The sequence below is a fragment of the Myotis daubentonii genome, chromosome 15, assembly GCF_963259705.1.
Source record: "Myotis daubentonii chromosome 15, mMyoDau2.1, whole genome shotgun sequence".
NCBI classification, from domain to species: Eukaryota; Metazoa; Chordata; class Mammalia; order Chiroptera; family Vespertilionidae; genus Myotis; species Myotis daubentonii.
In genome coordinates, this window is record NC_081854.1 from 21,671,660 (window position 1) to 21,688,949 (window position 17,290).

Here is a 17,290-nt window from a genome sequence, read left to right on the forward strand (position 1 = left end):
TTTCATTGATTTTCTGTATTGTTTTTTTGGTCTCTATGTCATTTATTTCTGCTCTAAGCTTTATTATCTCCTTCCTTCTGCTCACTCTGGGGTTTTCTTGTTGCTCTCTTTCTAATTCTTTGAGTTGTAGAGTTAGATGATTTACTACCATTTTTTCTTGTTTTTTGAGATAGGCCTGTAGAGCTATAAACTTCCCTCTCAGGACTGCTTTCATTGTGTCCCATAGGTTTTGGATTGTTGTGTTTTCATTGTCATTAGTTTCCAGGATGTTTTTAATTTCTTCTTTGATCTCATTGGTAACCCAATCAATATTTAATAGCATGCTATTCAGCTTCCAGGTGTTTGAGTATTTTGGGTTGTTTTTATTGTAGTTTATTTCTAATATTATGCCATCGTGGTCTGCGAAGACGCTTTTTATGATTTCAATCTTCTTGAATTTGGGGATACTTTGCTTGTGACCCAATATATGGTCTATTTTTGAATATGTCTTATGAGCATTTGAGTAGAATGTATATTCCCTGGCTTTGGGGTGAAGTGTTCTGAAGAAGTCTATTAAGTCCATCTGATCTAGTGAGTCATTTAGGATTGCTGTATCTTTGCTGATTGTTTGTTTAGAGGGCTTATCCAGTGCTGTCAGTGGTGTATTAAAGTCTCCTACTATGATTGTATTGTTGTCGATCTCTCCCTTGATATCTTCCAGGAGTTTTTTTATGAATTTGGGTGCTCCTGCATTGGGTGCATATATGTTTACCAGGGTTATATCTTCTTGTTGTATTGAACCCTTTAGTATTATGAAGTGGCCTTCCTTATCTCTTGTTATGGCCTTCACTTTGAGGTCTATTTTGTCAGATAAAGGTATTGCTACCCCGGCTTTCTTTTCCTTTCCATTTGCCTGAAAGATATTTTTCCATCCTTTCACTTTCAGTCTGTGTGAGTCCCTTCTAATGAGGTGGGTTTCTTGTAGACAGCAGATGTATGGGTCATGTTTTTTTATCCATTCAGCCACTCGATGTCTTTTGGTTGGAGCATTTAGTCCATTTACGTTTAAAGTTATTATTGAAAGGTACTTGTTTGTAGCCATTTCTTTTGTGTGTGTGTGTGGCTGTTTTCTTTCTGAGCTTTTTATTTCTTCTTTTTATACCAGTCCCTTTAGCATTCCTTGCATTGCTGGCTTGGTGGTGATAAACTCCCTTAGCCTTTTTTTGTCTGTGAAGCTTCTTATTTCCCCTTCAAGTTTAAATGATAGCCTTGCTGGATAGAGTATTCTTGGATTCAGTCCTTTGCTTTGCATCACTTTGTAAATTTCCGTCCATTCTTTTCTGGCCTGATGTGTTTCTGTTGAGAAATCATTTGACAATCTAATGGGAGATCCCTTGTATGTAACTTTCCGTCTCTCTCTCTTTTTTTTTTTTTTAAATGTTTTATTGATTTTTTACAGAGAGGAAGGGAGAGGGATAGAGAGTTAGAAACATCGACAAGAGAGAAACATCGATCAGCTGCCTCCTGCACATCTCCCACTGGGGATGTGCCCGCAACCCAGGTACATGCCCTTGACCGGAATCGAACCCGGGACCCTTGAGTCCGCAGACCGACGCTCTATCCACTGAGCCAAACCGGTTCGGCATCCATCTCTCTCTTGCAGCCTGTAAGATTCTCTCTTTGTCCTGAACATTTGCCATGGTAATTATGATGTGTCTTGGTGTGGGTCTTTTCGGGTTCACCTTGTTTGTGACTCTCTGGGCTTGTGTGACTTTTTTCTTCCCCACCTCAGGGAAGTTTTCTGATATTATTTCTTCTAATAGGTTTTCTAATCCTTGTTCATCCTTCTGTTGTTCTGGTACTCCTATTATTCGTATGTTGTTTCGTTTCATGTTGTCCCAAAGCTCCCTTAGGCTCTCCTCCTGTCTTTTAATTTTTTTCTCCAATTGCAGTACATTTTGGGTGTGTTTTGCTTCCTTGTCTTCTAATTCACTAATTCGGTCCTCCGCTTCTCCTAGTCTACTGTTGATACTTTCAATGGAGATTTTCATTGCAGCTATATCACTCTTCATTTCTTCTTGGGTCTTACTTAAGTTGTTGATTTTTTCATCTGTTTCTTCTAGCTTCTTCCATATGTTATCGATTTTTTCATCTGTTTCTTCTTGCTTCTTGCAGAGGTTGTCGATTTTTTCATCTGTTTCTTCTTGCTTCTTGCAGAGGTTGTCGATTTTTTCCTCCATCCTGTTTATGGACTCTAGGACCCTTATTCTGAATTCTTTTTCTGTCATGTTGCATGCCCCTGTATTACTTAGCTGCTTTTCTGGAGAGTCCTCCTTCTCTTTCCTTTGGGGGTTTCTTTGTCTACCCATGTTTGATCTCACTGACATATCTAGACGTTGAGTCGTTCAGTGGTTGCTCCCTTGGTGGCAGTGACTCCTTGGTCTGTGGTTGCTCTTCGGGCGGTTGCGGTAGCAGCTGCTCTTCAGTTGGCAGCAGCTCCTCTGGTGGGTGCTGTTCACAGCTGTGGTGGCTCTTCTGGCTGGTGGGGCGAGGTTTCACATACAGCTGCTGTTCCTCAGCAGAGGATGTGGTGCTCAGGAGGTTGCTGTTGCTTGGATCTGCTTTCCAGGGGAATTCTGCTCTTCCCGGCTGCAAACCGTCTCACCAGCTGAGCAATTTCGCCAATTCGGTGTGGGTGTTACTAGTTTCAGCTGCTCATTCCATTTGCTCCTGGACACGACCTGGGACGCATCTGCCTATATTGCCGCCATCTTCCGTCTCTCTGCTCTAAGTTAGGATTTTTCAAAATGCTGGCACTCCTAGCTCAAAAGGTTGCCATCACTGAAATAGAACAATGAGGGAGGAGGGCCTCAGGAGTCACTATAGTAACCAATTAGAAAGGGAATATTGACCAATCAGAGGGGATATTAGGGCACAGGAACTGCAGCCTTTATAAACCATGGAAACAGGAAGTGGGTGGGACCCTTTCCCCTCCCCACATGGGAGTCTGTACTTGTTCTTCAATAAATCTCCACCTTTGCTATACTACCCTCTGTCCCTGGACTCATTCTTTGACTCTGGTGGACAAAGAATCCAGGTTCCAGTCCAAAAATTCCTTTTCATCACCAACACTTAGAATATGAACTCCAAGAGAGCAGGGATATTTATCAATTTTCTTTATAGATGCAAAAAGACAGATAGGCTCAGTTAAGGTAAAAGTTGACCTTGTCAGTGAAGATACTGGCTTAGGATGTAACTACCCACCATAACTGCTTTTAGTTAAAGTTTAATTTCAGACCATCCTTTGTGGTTACTTTAGGTCTCTGAGTTTGCAAGACCGCCATGCAGGCCTTCCCTGAGCTTGTCAGGTTAGCATGTGGCCCCTTTCATCCACAGTATTATCAGCCCAGTTAGTTTCTGAGAGCGGTTGGCTGCTGTTTTGCCTGTTATAGCTGAATATTCCACATGTCATGTCACTGACTCCTGTACACTGAGAATCCCTCTCGGGTCCCAGTAGCATGAGGCACCTGCCAAAGTGGGGTTACTGGGTCAAATGGAAGTTCCATATTTATTTTTTATTTTTAAATATATTTTTATTGATTTCAGAGAGGAAGGGAGAGGGATAGAGAGGTAGAAACATCAATGATGAGAGAGAATCATTGATCGACTGCCTCCTACATACTTTTCACTGGAGATTGAGCCTGAAACCTAGGCATGTGCCCTAACCAGGAATCAGGCATGTACCATGAACCATGACCTCCTGGTTCATAGGTTGACCTTAAACCACTGAGTGACGCTAGCTGGGCCATATTTAATTTTTTTGAGGAAACCCCATACTGCTTTTCATAGTGGCTGCACCAATCTGCATTCCCACCAGCAGTGTACTAGGGTCCCCTTCCCCACCCCACCCCCATCCTTGCCAGCACTTGTCATTTGTTGATTTGTTGATGGTAGCCATTCTGATAGGCTTGAAGTTGTTTTAATTCGCATCACTGATGATTAGTGACTTTGAGCATTTTTTCATGTCTCTTGGCCATCTGTATGTCCACTCTGGGTAAGTGTCTATTTAGGTCCTTTGCCCATCCTATATAATAAAAGCCTAATATGCATCCGTTCAACAGTCACTATGAGGTGCACTGACCACCAGGGGGCAGACGCTCCAACCAGTATGTTAGCTTGGGGTCTGGCCAATCAGGACTGGGCAAGACAGGCCGGACATGCCCTGGAGCCCCCCTACAGTCCCTCCCCGACCCGATCATGCACCTGTGGGGTCCTTTGGCCTGGTCTGTGCCCTCTCACAATCTGGGACCCCTTGGGGGATGTCCGCAGGCCAGGCCGAGGGACCCCACAGGTGCACGAATCCATGCACCAGGCCTCTAGTTTTTCTATAATCTTGAATCAGTTTTGGTAGTTTGTATATTTCCAAAAATTGTTGTATTTCATCTAGGTTATCCCATTTGTGGGTACAGTTGTTCATGATAGATCCTCCCTTCCCCCAACTGGTGGGCAGAGTATGACGTAACCTGCAGCTCGGAAATACCTGAGTGACTAACCAGGTACCTTATATGGACTATACTTCGGACCACCAATCCACACCTACCAAATACCCTAAGCCCTTGTCCTAAATGGACCATACAATAAGCCACCAATCTGTGTGCGCTGAGTACACTAAGCCCCCACCCCTTCCCATTCCACCCCTCAAAAGGCTGCCCACCCCTGCATGTGCTGCTGTTCTCCCCTTGTGAGACAGCCCAGCAGGTCCTTCTCCTCTAATAAAACCTGTAGTCCTGGTTTTCGCCCTCTGTCTGATCTTTCAGTTCATAGCATTCTCTTATAATCCTTTTTATTTCTATCAAATAGGTACTTACATCTCCACTTTCATTTCCAATTTTAGTTGAGTCTCCTATCTTTTGTTCATAGTCAGTCTAGCCTGAAAGTGTCAATTTTGTTGACCTTTTCAAAGAACTAACATTTGTTTTCATTGATTTTTCTCTGTTGCTTTTTCTATTTCATCTATTCCACTATAATTTTTATTATTTCCTTCCTTCTGCTAGTTTTGGGTGTAGTTTACTCTTCTTTTTCTAGTTCCTTGGGGTGTACAGTTAGGTTATTGACTTGAGATCATTTTTGTTTTCAATACATGGTTTTTATTGCATCTTTAAAATATTGCAAATAAATCTGAGGAGTCTTTTGTCATCTTACTGTTCCTATAGCTGGACAACTTAGATATTATTCATCAGCCTGCTGAACTGTTTCTTTTTCAGAAATATAGATACCATCGAAAAAATTTCTGACAGTCTTATTTTTAACTTGTGTCTTGCTGAATCAAAATAGCTGAATTTAATACAAGTTCAATGTTGTTTCCTTCAAGAATCAACTCATCTTTCTGCGCTTGAGATATTGTACAAGCAATACCTGACCTCATCTGAACCCTGTGGATGGATGTATTTTTCACCCAACAAATTTCTTTCTATTTTTTTTTTTACTTCTCACCTGAGTTTATGTTTTTATTGATTGTAGAGAGATGGAAAGGGGGAGGGGGAGAGAGAGAGAGAGAGAGAGAGAGAGAGAGAGAGAGAGAGAGAGAGAGAAGAGAAACATCGAAGTCAGACATACATTGATTGGTTGCTTCCTGTATGCACCTCAACAGGGGATCAAAACTGCAACCTTTTTTGGTGTATGGGTCAATGCTCCAAGCAATGGAGCCACCAGGCCAGGGCCACCCAAGTAATTTCTGATTTCAACAAGAGAACCATTTTTCTTTTTTTTTTATTGCTTAAAGTATTACAAAGTGTATTACATATGTATCCATTTTATCCCCCCGCCCTAGACAGTCCCCTAGCCTCCCCTATCCCCCAGTGTCTTATGTCCATTGGTTATGCTTATATGCATGCATACAAGTCCTTTAGTTGATCTCTTACCCCCCTACCTCCTGCCCCCCAACCCTCCCCGGCCTTCCCGCTGCAGTTTGACAATCTGTTTGAGGCAGCTCTGCCTCTGTATCTATTATTGGAGAACCATTTTTCTTAATATGGATGTTGGGGAAGCAAGTATACACAGACCTCATCTTGTAACAGAAACCCAATGTAATACCCTTGATCATGTTCTGTACATGACTGCAGATAGTATGAATGGTAACCAGTTCCTATTTCCCCACCATTTGTCAATCTTTTTCTTTCCAAGAAGACTGAGTTCTACATTGATGTGGTTGAAGTCCCTCTGCAAGGTGCCTCTGGGGCCCTTCATAATAACTGTATATCCACTCAGAGTGATAGTGACAATTCTGGAATATCAACAGTCTGATTGCTGAGGAAGATATTCATCCTTGCAGTAGATGTGGGAAAGTGACTTGAATCTTTCTTTTCTTTCAATGTAAGTGTTTATAGTTACAAATTACCCTCTTAGCACTGCTTTTGCAGCATCCAATAATTTTGGTATGGTGTGATTGAGTCTTAATTTTTTTTCAAGGTGCTTTCTAATTTCCTCTTGTGATTTCTTCTTGGACACACTGGCTGTCTAAGAATGTATTGCTGCCCTAACCAGTTTGGCTCAGTGGATAGAGCGTCGGCCTGTGGACTGAAGGGTCTCAGGTTCGATTCCGGTCAAGGGCACATACCTTGGTTGTGGGCACATCCCCAGTAGGGGGTATGCAGGAGGCAGCTGATTGATGTTTCTCTCTCATTGATGTTTCTAACTCTCTATCCCTTTCCTTTCTTCTCTGTAAAAAATCAATGAAATATATATATATATATATATATATATATATACATGTATATATATATATATATATATATATATATATATATATATAATTTTTTTTAAAGAATGTATTGCTTATGCCCTAGCCAGTTTGGCTCAGTGGGAGCATCTGCCTGTGGACTGAAGGGTCCCAGGTTTGATACCAGTCAAGGGCATGTGCCTGGGTTGCAGGCTCAATCCCCAGTGTGGGGGTTGCAGGAGGCAGCCAATCAATAATTCTCTCTCATCATTGATGTTTCTATCTCTCTCTCCTCCTCCATTCCTTTCTGAAATCAATAAAAGTATATATTTTTTAAAAGAATGTATTGCTTATTAACAACTAAAAAAAGAGTATATTACTTAATTTCCAGATATTTATGAATTTTCCAGTTTTCCTTCTATTAATTTCTCATTTTATTGTCATCATAAAAGATACATTATATAATTTCAATATTTTTAATTTTATTAAGACATATTTTGAGGTATAACTTATGTATCCTGAATGTTCTATGTGCACTTGAAACGAATGTATATTCTGCTGTTGTTGAATAGTAATCTTTTTTTTATGTATATATATTTTTTTACTTCAGAAAGGTAGGGAAAGGGAGAGAGAGATAGAAACATCAATGATGAGAGAGAATCATTGATTGGCTACCTCCTGCACGCCCCACATTGGGGTTCAAATCCCTAACCTGGGCATTTGCCCCTACTGGGAATCAAACCATGACTTCCTGATTCATAGGTCAATGCTCAAACGCTGAGCCACACCAGCCAGGCAAATGGAGTGTTTTTTATGTCTGTAAGTCTAGTGAGTTTAGAACAGCTGTGGGCAAACTACGGCCTGCGGGCCGGATCCGGCCAGTTAGAAATGAATAAAACTAAAAAAAAAAAAGACCGTACCCTTTTATGTAATGATGTTTACTTTGAATTTATATTAGCTCACACAAACACTTCATCCATGCTTTTGTTCCGGCCCTCCGGTCCAGTTTAAGAACCCATTGTGGCCCTCGAGTCAAAAAGTTTACCCACCACTGGTTTAGAAAGTTGTTCAAGTATGCTATTTCCTTACATGTTGATATTCTGTCTGGAGGTTCTACCCATTATAGAAAGTGGAGTATTATTTTTCCTTTCAATTATGTTAATTTTTGCTTCATATATTTTGGGGCTCTGCATATATATATATATATATATATATATATATATATATATATATATATAATTCTATATTCTTTTTGGATTGAACCTTTTATCAATTTATAACCTCCTTTGTCTCATATCCTTTTTTGACTTAAAGCTTATTTTACCTGATAATATATCCACTTCAGCTCTCTTTTAGTTACTATTTGCATGGAATATCTTTTTCCATCCATTTACTTTTAACCTCTTTGGGTCTATAAAATGAGTCTCTTGCAGACAATAGAAGACATAGATCATTTATTAAAAATTCAATCTGCCACCCATGTGGTGTGGCTCAATGGTTGAGCATCAGCCCATGAACTAGGAGGTCACGGTTCAGTTCCCAGTTGGTCGGGGCACATGCCCAGGTTTCAGGCTCCATTTCCAGTGGGGGCCATGCAGGAGACAGCCAACTGATGATTCTCTCTCATTATTGATGTTTCTATCTCTCTATCTCTCTCCCTCCCTCTCTAAAAAAAAATCTATAAAAATATTTTTAACAATACAAATAATAAAAAATAAATTCAAATAATAAAAATAATCAATCTGCCAATCTCTGCCTTAAAATGGGTCACTTTAACACATTTACATTTAAAGTAATCAACACTAATAAAAGAGAAAAATGGTAATTGGCGTACGAGCTACCCTTTTCATTGGCTAATCAGGGCTATATGCAAATTAACTGCCAACTAAGATTGGCAGTTAACTGCCAACAAGATGGCGGTTAATTTGCATATGTAGGCACAATGCAGGGAGGCGAAAGGGAAAGCAGGAAGAAGCCCCCTGCCACTGACAGTGATCGGAAACCCAGGGGGGAGCTAAGCGCTGGGGGGCAGGGCAAAGGCGGCCCTGGGGCCGCCTTTGCCCTGCCCCCCAGCCATGATGGGAGAATCAGGTGCCTTTTCCGCCCTGGCCAGTGATAGCAGGAAGTAGGGGTGGAGCCAGCGATGGGAGCTGGGCACGGTCGAAGCTGGCAGTCCCGGGAGCTAGGGGTCCCTTGCCTGGGCCTAAAGTGAAGCCCACAATCGTGGGGCCGCTGCAGCTGCGGGTCCCCGCTGCCCGGGCCGGACGCCTAGGCCAGAGGTGTTAGGCCTGGGCAAGGGGCCGATCCTGTGATTGGAGGGTGATGGGGGTCAACGCCTGAGGGCTCCCAGTATGTGAGAGGGGGCAGGCTGGGCTGAGGGACACTCCCCCACCACACACCCAGTGCACGAATTTCGTGCACCGGGCCCCTAGTTATTAATAAGGAAGAATTTATTTCTGTTGTTTAGCTATTTGTTTTGTTATTTTCTTCCTCAATTTCTCCATTTTTAAAAGAAATCTACTTGATTATTTGTAGTGTACCATTTTCATCCCCTTCTTACTTCCTGTCTGTGTATTTTTTAGTTATTTTCTTAGTGGTTACCTTGGGGATTACAATTAACATCATGAACTTATAACAACCTAGTTTAATAATATCACATTAGCCCAGCCAGCATGGCTCAGTGGTTGAGCATCGACCTATGAACCAAGAAGTCACGGTTAGATTGCTGATTGGGGCACATGTCCAGGTTGCAGGCTTGATCCCCAGTGGGGGACGGGCTTGTGGGAAGCAGCAGATCGATGATTCTCTCTCATCATTCATGTTTCTATCTCTCTCCCTTCCCCTCTGAAATCAATAAAAAAAAATATACTTTTAAAAATTTCATACTTTTTTCAATAGAATTCAGATACTCGGCTACTATATATATCCACCCTTCCACCTTTATATTATTATTATTTTTTTAAGTATATTCCATTGATTTTACACAGAGAGGAAGGGAGAGAGATAGAGAGTCAGAAACATCGATGAGAGAGAAACATCGACCAGCTGCCTCCTGCACATCCCCCACTGGGGATGTGCCCACAACCAGGTACATGCCCTTGACCGGAATCGAACCTGGGACATTTCAGTCCGCAGGCCGACGCTCTATCCACTGAGCCAAACCGGTTTCGGCCACCTTTATACTATTATTGTCACAGATTACATGGTTAGACATTGTGTGTTCATTAACATTCTATATAATAAAAGCCTAATATGCTAAGTGTCCAGTCATCCATTCAACCAATCAAAGCGTAATAGGCTAATGATATGCTAAGGCTGCTCAACCTCTTGTTATGACGTGCACTGACCACCAGAGAGCACACAGTTGACCAGTCAACCAGTTGCTATGACGTGCACTGACCACCAGGGGACAGATGCTCCAACTGGTAGGTTAGCTTGCTGCTGGGTTCCAGCTGATCCGGACTGAGTGAGATGGGCCTGACATGCCCTGGAGCCCTCCTACAGTCCCTCCCTGGCTGGCCAACCTTTCGTGTCCCTCCCCGGCCCTGATCGTGCACCGGTGTGGTCCATCGGCCTGGCCTGTGCCCTCTCACAATCTGGGACCCCTCGTGGGATGTTGGAGAGACAGTTTTGGCCCAATCCCACAGGCCAGGCCAATGGACTCCACTGGTGCATGAATTCGTGCACTGGGTCTCTAGTAATTTTATAATTATTGTTTTATGCAATTGCCTGTAAAATAATATAAAAGAGTTGTAAACCAAAAGCACAATAGTATTGACTTTTATATTTACCTATGTAATTACTTTTAACATTGTTCTTTATTTATTTTTATGGCTTAGAGTTACTACTATCTAGTGTCTTTTTATTTTAGCCTGAATAACTCCCTTTAACATTTCTTTCCTTTTTTTTTTCTTTTTTAAATCTATTTTATTGATTTTTTTACAGAGGAAGGGAGAGGGATAGAGGGTTAGAAACATCGATGAGAGAGAAACATCGATCAGCCACCTCCTGAACACCTTCCACTGGGGATGTGCCCGCAACCAAGGTACATGCCCTTGACCAGAATCAAACCTGGGACCTTTCTGTCTGCAGGGCGACACTCTATCCACTGAGCCAAACTGGTTAGGGTGTGCCATTGGTATTTTAATAGGAATTGCATTGAATCTGTATATTGTTTCGGTGGTATGGACATTTTAATTATGTTGATTTTACCAATCCATGAACACAGTATATTCTCCTACTTGTTTCTATCTTCTTGTCTTTTTTCAATGTCCTGTAGTTTTCCAAGTACAGGTCTTTTGCTTCCTTGATTAAGGTTATTCCTAAGTATCTCATTTTTGTTGTTGTTATTGCAATGGCAAATGGGATTGCTTGTTTAGTTTCTCTTTCTGAGAATTCATTATGAGTGTATAACAAAGCCATTGATTTTTGGGTGCTGATTTTGTATCCTGCTACATTGCCAAATTCATTTATTAAATCTAGTAGTTTTTCGGTGAGTCTTTAGGGTTTTCTATGTACAATATAATGTCATCAGCAAATAATGAGACTTTAATTTCCTTCTTTCCAATTTGGATGCCTTTTATTTCATCTTCTTGTCTGATCACTGTGGCTAGAACTTCCAGTACTATGTTGAATAAGAGTGGTGAAAGTGGACATTCCTGTCTTGTTCCTATTCTTAAGGGAAATGCTTTTAGTTTATGCCCATTGAGTATGATGTTGCCTGTAGGTTTGTCATATATGATCTTTGTCATGTTGAAATATGCTCCCTCTACTCCCACTTTGCTGAGAGTTTTTATAAAAAATGGGTGTTGGATTTTGTCAAATGCTTTTTCTGCATCAGTTGATTGATCATGTGAATTTTTTTGATCATTTGATTTTTGTCTTTCAATTTGTTTATTGATTTGAGAATATTGTACAAGCCTTGCATCCCTGGAATAAATCCCACTTGGTCATGGTGTATGATCTTTTAAATATATTGCTGGATGCATTTGCTAATATTTTGTTGAGGATTTTAGCATCCATATTCATCAGGAATATTGGCCTGTAATTCTCTTTCTTTGTAGTGACTTTATCTAGTTTTGGAATTAGGATAGTGCTGGCCTCATAAAAAGAGCTTGGAAGTGTTCCTTTCTCTTGGATTTTTTGGAATAGTTTGAGGAGTATAGGTGTTAGTTCTTTGAATGTTTAGTAAAACTCTCCTGTGAAGCTGTCCAGACCTGGGCTTTTGTTTGCTGGGAGTTTTTTTTATTATTATTACTGCTTCTATTTCATCAGTTGTTATTGGCCTATTCAGGTTTTCTGATTCTTCCTGATTGAGTTTTGGGGGATTCTATTTTTCTAGGAATTTGTCCATTTTATCAACATTGTCTAGCTTGTTGGCATATAGTTGCTCATAGTATTATCTTACAATCCTTTGTATTTCCGTGGTGTCAGTGGTTACTTCTCTACTTTTGTTCCTGATTTTATTTATTTGGGTCCTCTCTCTTTGTTTCTTCATGTATCTGGCTAATGGTTTATCAATCTTTTTAAAAAATATATTTATTTATTTATTATTTTAAAAATTGTTTTATTGCTTAAAGTATTACAAAGAGTATTACATATGTCTCCTTTTTTTCCCACCCTTGACAATCCCCTGGAGGCCTCCCCTACCCCCCAGTGTCTTATGTCCATTGGTTATGCTTATATGCATGCATACAAGTCCTTCGGTTGATCTCTTACTGCCCCCACTCCCCCCACCAACCCTCCCCGGCCTTCCCGCTGTAGTTTGACAGTCTGTTTGAGGCTGCTCTGCCTCTGTATCTATTTTTGTTCATAAGTTTATAATGGTCTTTATTATCCATAAATGAGTGAGATCATGTGGTATTTTTCCTTCATTGACTGGCTTATTTCACTTAGCATAATGCTTTCCAGTTCCATCCATGCTGTTGCAAATGGTAAGAATTCCTTCTTTTTTACAGCAGCATAGTATTCCATCCTATAGATGTACCACAGTTTTCTAATCCATTCATCTACTGATGGGCGCTTAGGCTGTTTCCAGATCTTAGCTATGGTGAATTGTGCTGCTATAACATAGGGGTGCATATATCCTTTCTGATTGGTGTTTCTGAAGTGGGATCATGGGGTCAAATGGGAGTTCCATTTTTAGTTTTTTGAGGAAACTCCATACTGTCTTCCATAGTGGCTGCACCAGTCTGCATTCCCACCAGCAGTGCATGAGTGTTCCTTTTTCTCCACTTCCTCTCCAGTACTTGTCATTTGTTGATTTGTTGATGATAGCCATTCTGACAGGTATGAGATGGTACCTCATTGTTGTTTTGATTTGCATTTCTCGGATGATTAGTGACTTTGAGCATGTTTTCATATGTCTCTTGGCTTTCTGAATGTCCTTTTTTGAAAAGTGTCTATTTAGGTCCTTTGCCCATTTTTTGATTGGATTGTTTATCTTCCTTTTGTTAAGTTGTAAGAGTTCCCTATAAATGTTGGAGATTAAACCCTTATTGGTGATAACATTGGCAAATATGTTCTCCTATGTAGTGGGCTTTCTTGTTGTTTTGTTGATGGTTCCTTTTGCTGTGCAGAAGCTTTTTATTTTGATGTAGTCTCATTTGTTTATTTTCTCTTTAGTTTCCAATGCCCTAGGAGCTGTATCGGTGAAGAAATTGCTTCGGTATATGTCTGAGATTTTGTTGCCTTTGGATTCTTATAATATTTTTATGGTTTCCCATCGTACATTTAAGTCCTTTATCCATTTTGAGTTTATTTTTGTGTATGGTGTAAGTTGGTGGTCTAGTTTCATTTTCTTGCATATATCTGTCCAATTTTCCCAACACCATTTGTTGAAGAGACTATCTTGACTCCATTGTATGTTCTTGCCTCCTTTGTCAAATATTAATTGAGCATATTGGTTCGGGTCGATTTCTGGGCTCTCTATTCTATTCCATTGATCTATATGCCTATTCTTGTGCCAGTACCAGGCAGTTTTGAGAACAGTGGCTTTGTAATACAGCTTGATATCTGGTATTGAGATCCCACCTACTTTGTTCTTTCTCAGGATCGCTGCAGCTATTCGGGGTCCTTTTTTAATTCCAGATGAATTTTTGGAGAGTTCGTTCTAGGTCTGTGAAATATGCCGTTGGTATTTTAATGGGAAGTGCGTTGAATTTATAGATTGCTTTGGGTAGTATGGACATTTTAATGATGTCGATTCTACCAATCCAAGAACATGGTATGTTCTTCCATCTGTTTATGTCTTCCTCTATCTCTTTTTTCAACGTCCTGTAGTTTTCTGAGTAGAGGTCTTTTACTTCTTCTTCTTTTTTTTTTTTTTTTTTTTAGTTAAGGTATTACAAATGTGTCCTCATCCCCCCACTAACCCCCAACCTCTCCGCCAGGTCTTTTACTTCTTTAGTTAAGTTTATTCCTCGGTATCTTAATTTTTTTGGTGCAATGGTAAATGGGATTGTTTTTTTAGTCTCTCTTTCTGTAAGTTCACTATTTGTGTATAGAAATTCCATAGATTTCTTGGCATTAATTTTGTATCCTGCTACATTGCCAAATTCATTTATTAAGCCTAATACTTTTTTGATCGAGTCTTTAGGGTTTTTTATGTATAATATCATGTCATCTGCAAATAAGGACAGTTTTACTTCTTCTTTTCCAATTTGGATGCCTTTTATTTCTTTTTCCTAATTGCAATGGCTAATACTTCCAGTACTATGTTGAACAGGAGTGGTGGGTGAGAGGGGGCATCCCTGTCTTGTTCCTGTTCTTAGGGGAAATGGTGTTAGTTTTTGTCCATTGAGTATGATGTTGGCTGTGGGCTTGTCATATATGGCTTTTATTATGTTGAGGTATGATCCTTCTATTCCCACCTTGCTGAGAGTTTTTATCAAAAATGGGTATTGGATTTTGTTGAATGCTTTTTCTGCATCAATTGATATATGTGGTTTTTTACTTTCAATTTGTTTATGTGATGTATCATGTTTATTGATTTGCGGATATTGTACCATCCTTGCATCCCTGGGATGAATCCTACTTGGTCATGGTGTATGATCTTTCCGATGTATTGCTGGATCTGATTTGCTAGAATTTTGTTGAGTATTTTGATGTCTATGTTCATGAGGGATATTGGCCTGTAATTCTCTTTCATTGTGTTGTCTTTACCTAGTTTGGGTATTAGGGTGATGCTGGCTTCGTAGAATGAGCTTGGAAGTGTTCTCTGGCCAAGCCCCAGCAAAGCTACGAGGAGCTAGAGGAAGAAGAACAGGAAGACCAATATGATTTGACAGTCGGTATAACTGATCCTGAGAAGATAGTGATGGTATGAATGCCTATGTAGCCTACAAAGTTACAACACAGACGAGCTTACCAATGTTCAGAAGTAAACAGTTTGCAGTGAAAAGAAGATTTAGTGACTTTCTGGGTCTTTATGAGAAGCTGTCAGAGAAACATTCTGAGAATGGCTTCATTGTCCCTCTTCCACCTGAGAAGAGCCTAATAGGAATGACAAAAGTAAAAGTCGGGAAAGAAGATTCCTCTTCTGCAGAATTTCTTGAAAAACGGAGGGCTGCTCTAGAAAGGTACGTTCAGAGGATTGTGAACCACCCTACCGTGTTACAGGACCCTGATGTCAGGGAGTTCTTGGAAAAAGAAGAGCTGCCACGTGCTTGGGTTACCCAGACATTGAGTGGCGCTGGTCTCCTCAAGATGTTCAACAAAGCCACAGATGCAGTTAGCAAAATGACCATCAAGATGAATGAATCAGACATTTGGTTTGAGGAGAAGCTCCAGGAGGTAGAGTGTGAGGAGCAGCGCTTACGGAAACTGCATGCTGTTGTAGAAACTCTAGTCAACCATAGGAAAGAGCTAGCGCTGAACACGGCCCAATTTGCCAAGAGTCTAGCCATGCCTGGGAGCTCAGAGGACAACACAGCCTTGTCACGGGCGCTCTCCCAGCTGGCTGAGGTGGAAGAAAAAGTTGAGCAGCTCCACCAAGAACAGGCCAAGCAATAGTAGAAAGGGCTCACCAAACTTTAAAAACACAAATTAAGAAATTACAAGAAAATGAGTTTAAATATTCCTCTCCTCATCATGTTCTACAACATACTCTATTTGTAATTAATATACTAAATGTAGATTCTGAGGGAAATTCCCTGATGTACAGGCATTGGAACCCTGATCTAACTAAACCTAAAGCCCTCGTCAAATGGAGAGACTTGCTTACAGGAGCCTGGAAGGGACCTGATGTACTTTTAACCTGAGGGAGAGGATATGCTTGTATATTTCCACAGGACGCAGACTCACCTGTGTGGATTCCAGACCGTCTAGTCCGACCTTATGTCTCACCGCCCTCCATCTCTGCCTCACCATAGCACACCTGACCAGTGCCCATCTGCAGCAGATGTGCAGCCCTGAGCTGGAACAATCTGTCCATTGGGAGGATCACATGTGCCTCCTTTTTGTCTTTCCACATGTCCCAGCTTTGCCCCACATCTCCTTTCCTTTTTCCTTTTTTTAAAATCTAACTACTTGTTTGCTGGTTCTTTGGCCTTTCTCCTTCTTTCCTGAACACAGCCTTTTCTAGAATCTCCATACCCTACTGTTCCAGGAAGGGCACCTCCCTTTTATGCTGTGACTAGGGGTGTTTGGTATATGTCCCATACATGGAGTTGTCTTGTGCCAAGAGCCTGACATCCTGGGCTGAGAAAGCCCTGTTCCGGGACTCTCCTTTGTCCTGTATTGGCCCCTCTTACCCTTGTGTCAAGAGGGACCCTCTTCTTACAATCCAATTGCCCATAGCTGTTGCCTGAGCTCTCTGTTCATGCTGAGGTTGAAGCCTCATGGTGGCTGGTACCATGGATCTGTCTCTCACCCAAATAGCGTGAGCTGGGCCCTCCCTGGAGAAGAAACCTGGGTTCCCCAAGATATGTGATCAATGCCGGGGCCCCGCCAGCAGGCAAGGGGATCCCAAGGCAGTTGCTGGGCATGGAGGCCAGAGGGACATAGGCTACCAAGGAGACAGAACTGAACCTCACATCACCCTACTTGGCCCAGAGATGGCTGGTAGTCAAAGACGGGTAAGACCCCACAGGGTGGGGCAACCTAAGACAGGCACAGTCGGGGGGCCAGTAGGAGAGAACTTGGGGTTCAACAGAGGTGGGGGCACAGATCCTCACCCCCCCCCAATGGTTCAGGGGCTTGAACACTTGCCCCTTCTGAGGAAGGTCTCCTGTCCCCATGGCTGCTTCCCGCTTCCCATGCCCAGCTCAGATCGGGACCCAGGTAAAGACAGAGACTGGCTGACAGCAGCTGCCCTCTCACTGCAACAGGACTTGTTTCCCATTTCTACCTTGGACCCCAGGGAAAGGGGCAGCTGAAGGAAAGGGCTGTGTCAGGATGCTGCCTTCTTCCCTTTCTTCTCCCTCTTTTTTCTAAATACTTCCATGCCTTGTAGTTCTTTTGCTTTCTCTCCTTTTTCTCTCTACTACCCTCCATCTTCCATATCAGCTGACCCAGAGGGCACAGCTTACTCCTCCTCGGACACCGACATCACCATCAACCACGGCCCTGATGGACCCTTTGATGCAGCCCTTC

At 41.6% G+C, this 17,290-nt stretch overlaps 2 pseudogenes; one reads left to right on the forward strand and one right to left on the reverse strand.

The window, feature by feature from the left end:
* Positions 1 to 5,208: 5,208 nt before the first annotated feature.
* On the reverse strand, positions 5,209 to 6,302 carry LOC132216360 (large ribosomal subunit protein uL6-like; annotated as a pseudogene).
* Positions 6,303 to 9,395: 3,093 nt separating this feature from the next.
* LOC132217186 (sorting nexin-1-like) lies at positions 9,396 to 15,709 on the forward strand (annotated as a pseudogene).
* Positions 15,710 to 17,290: the final 1,581 nt, after the last annotated feature.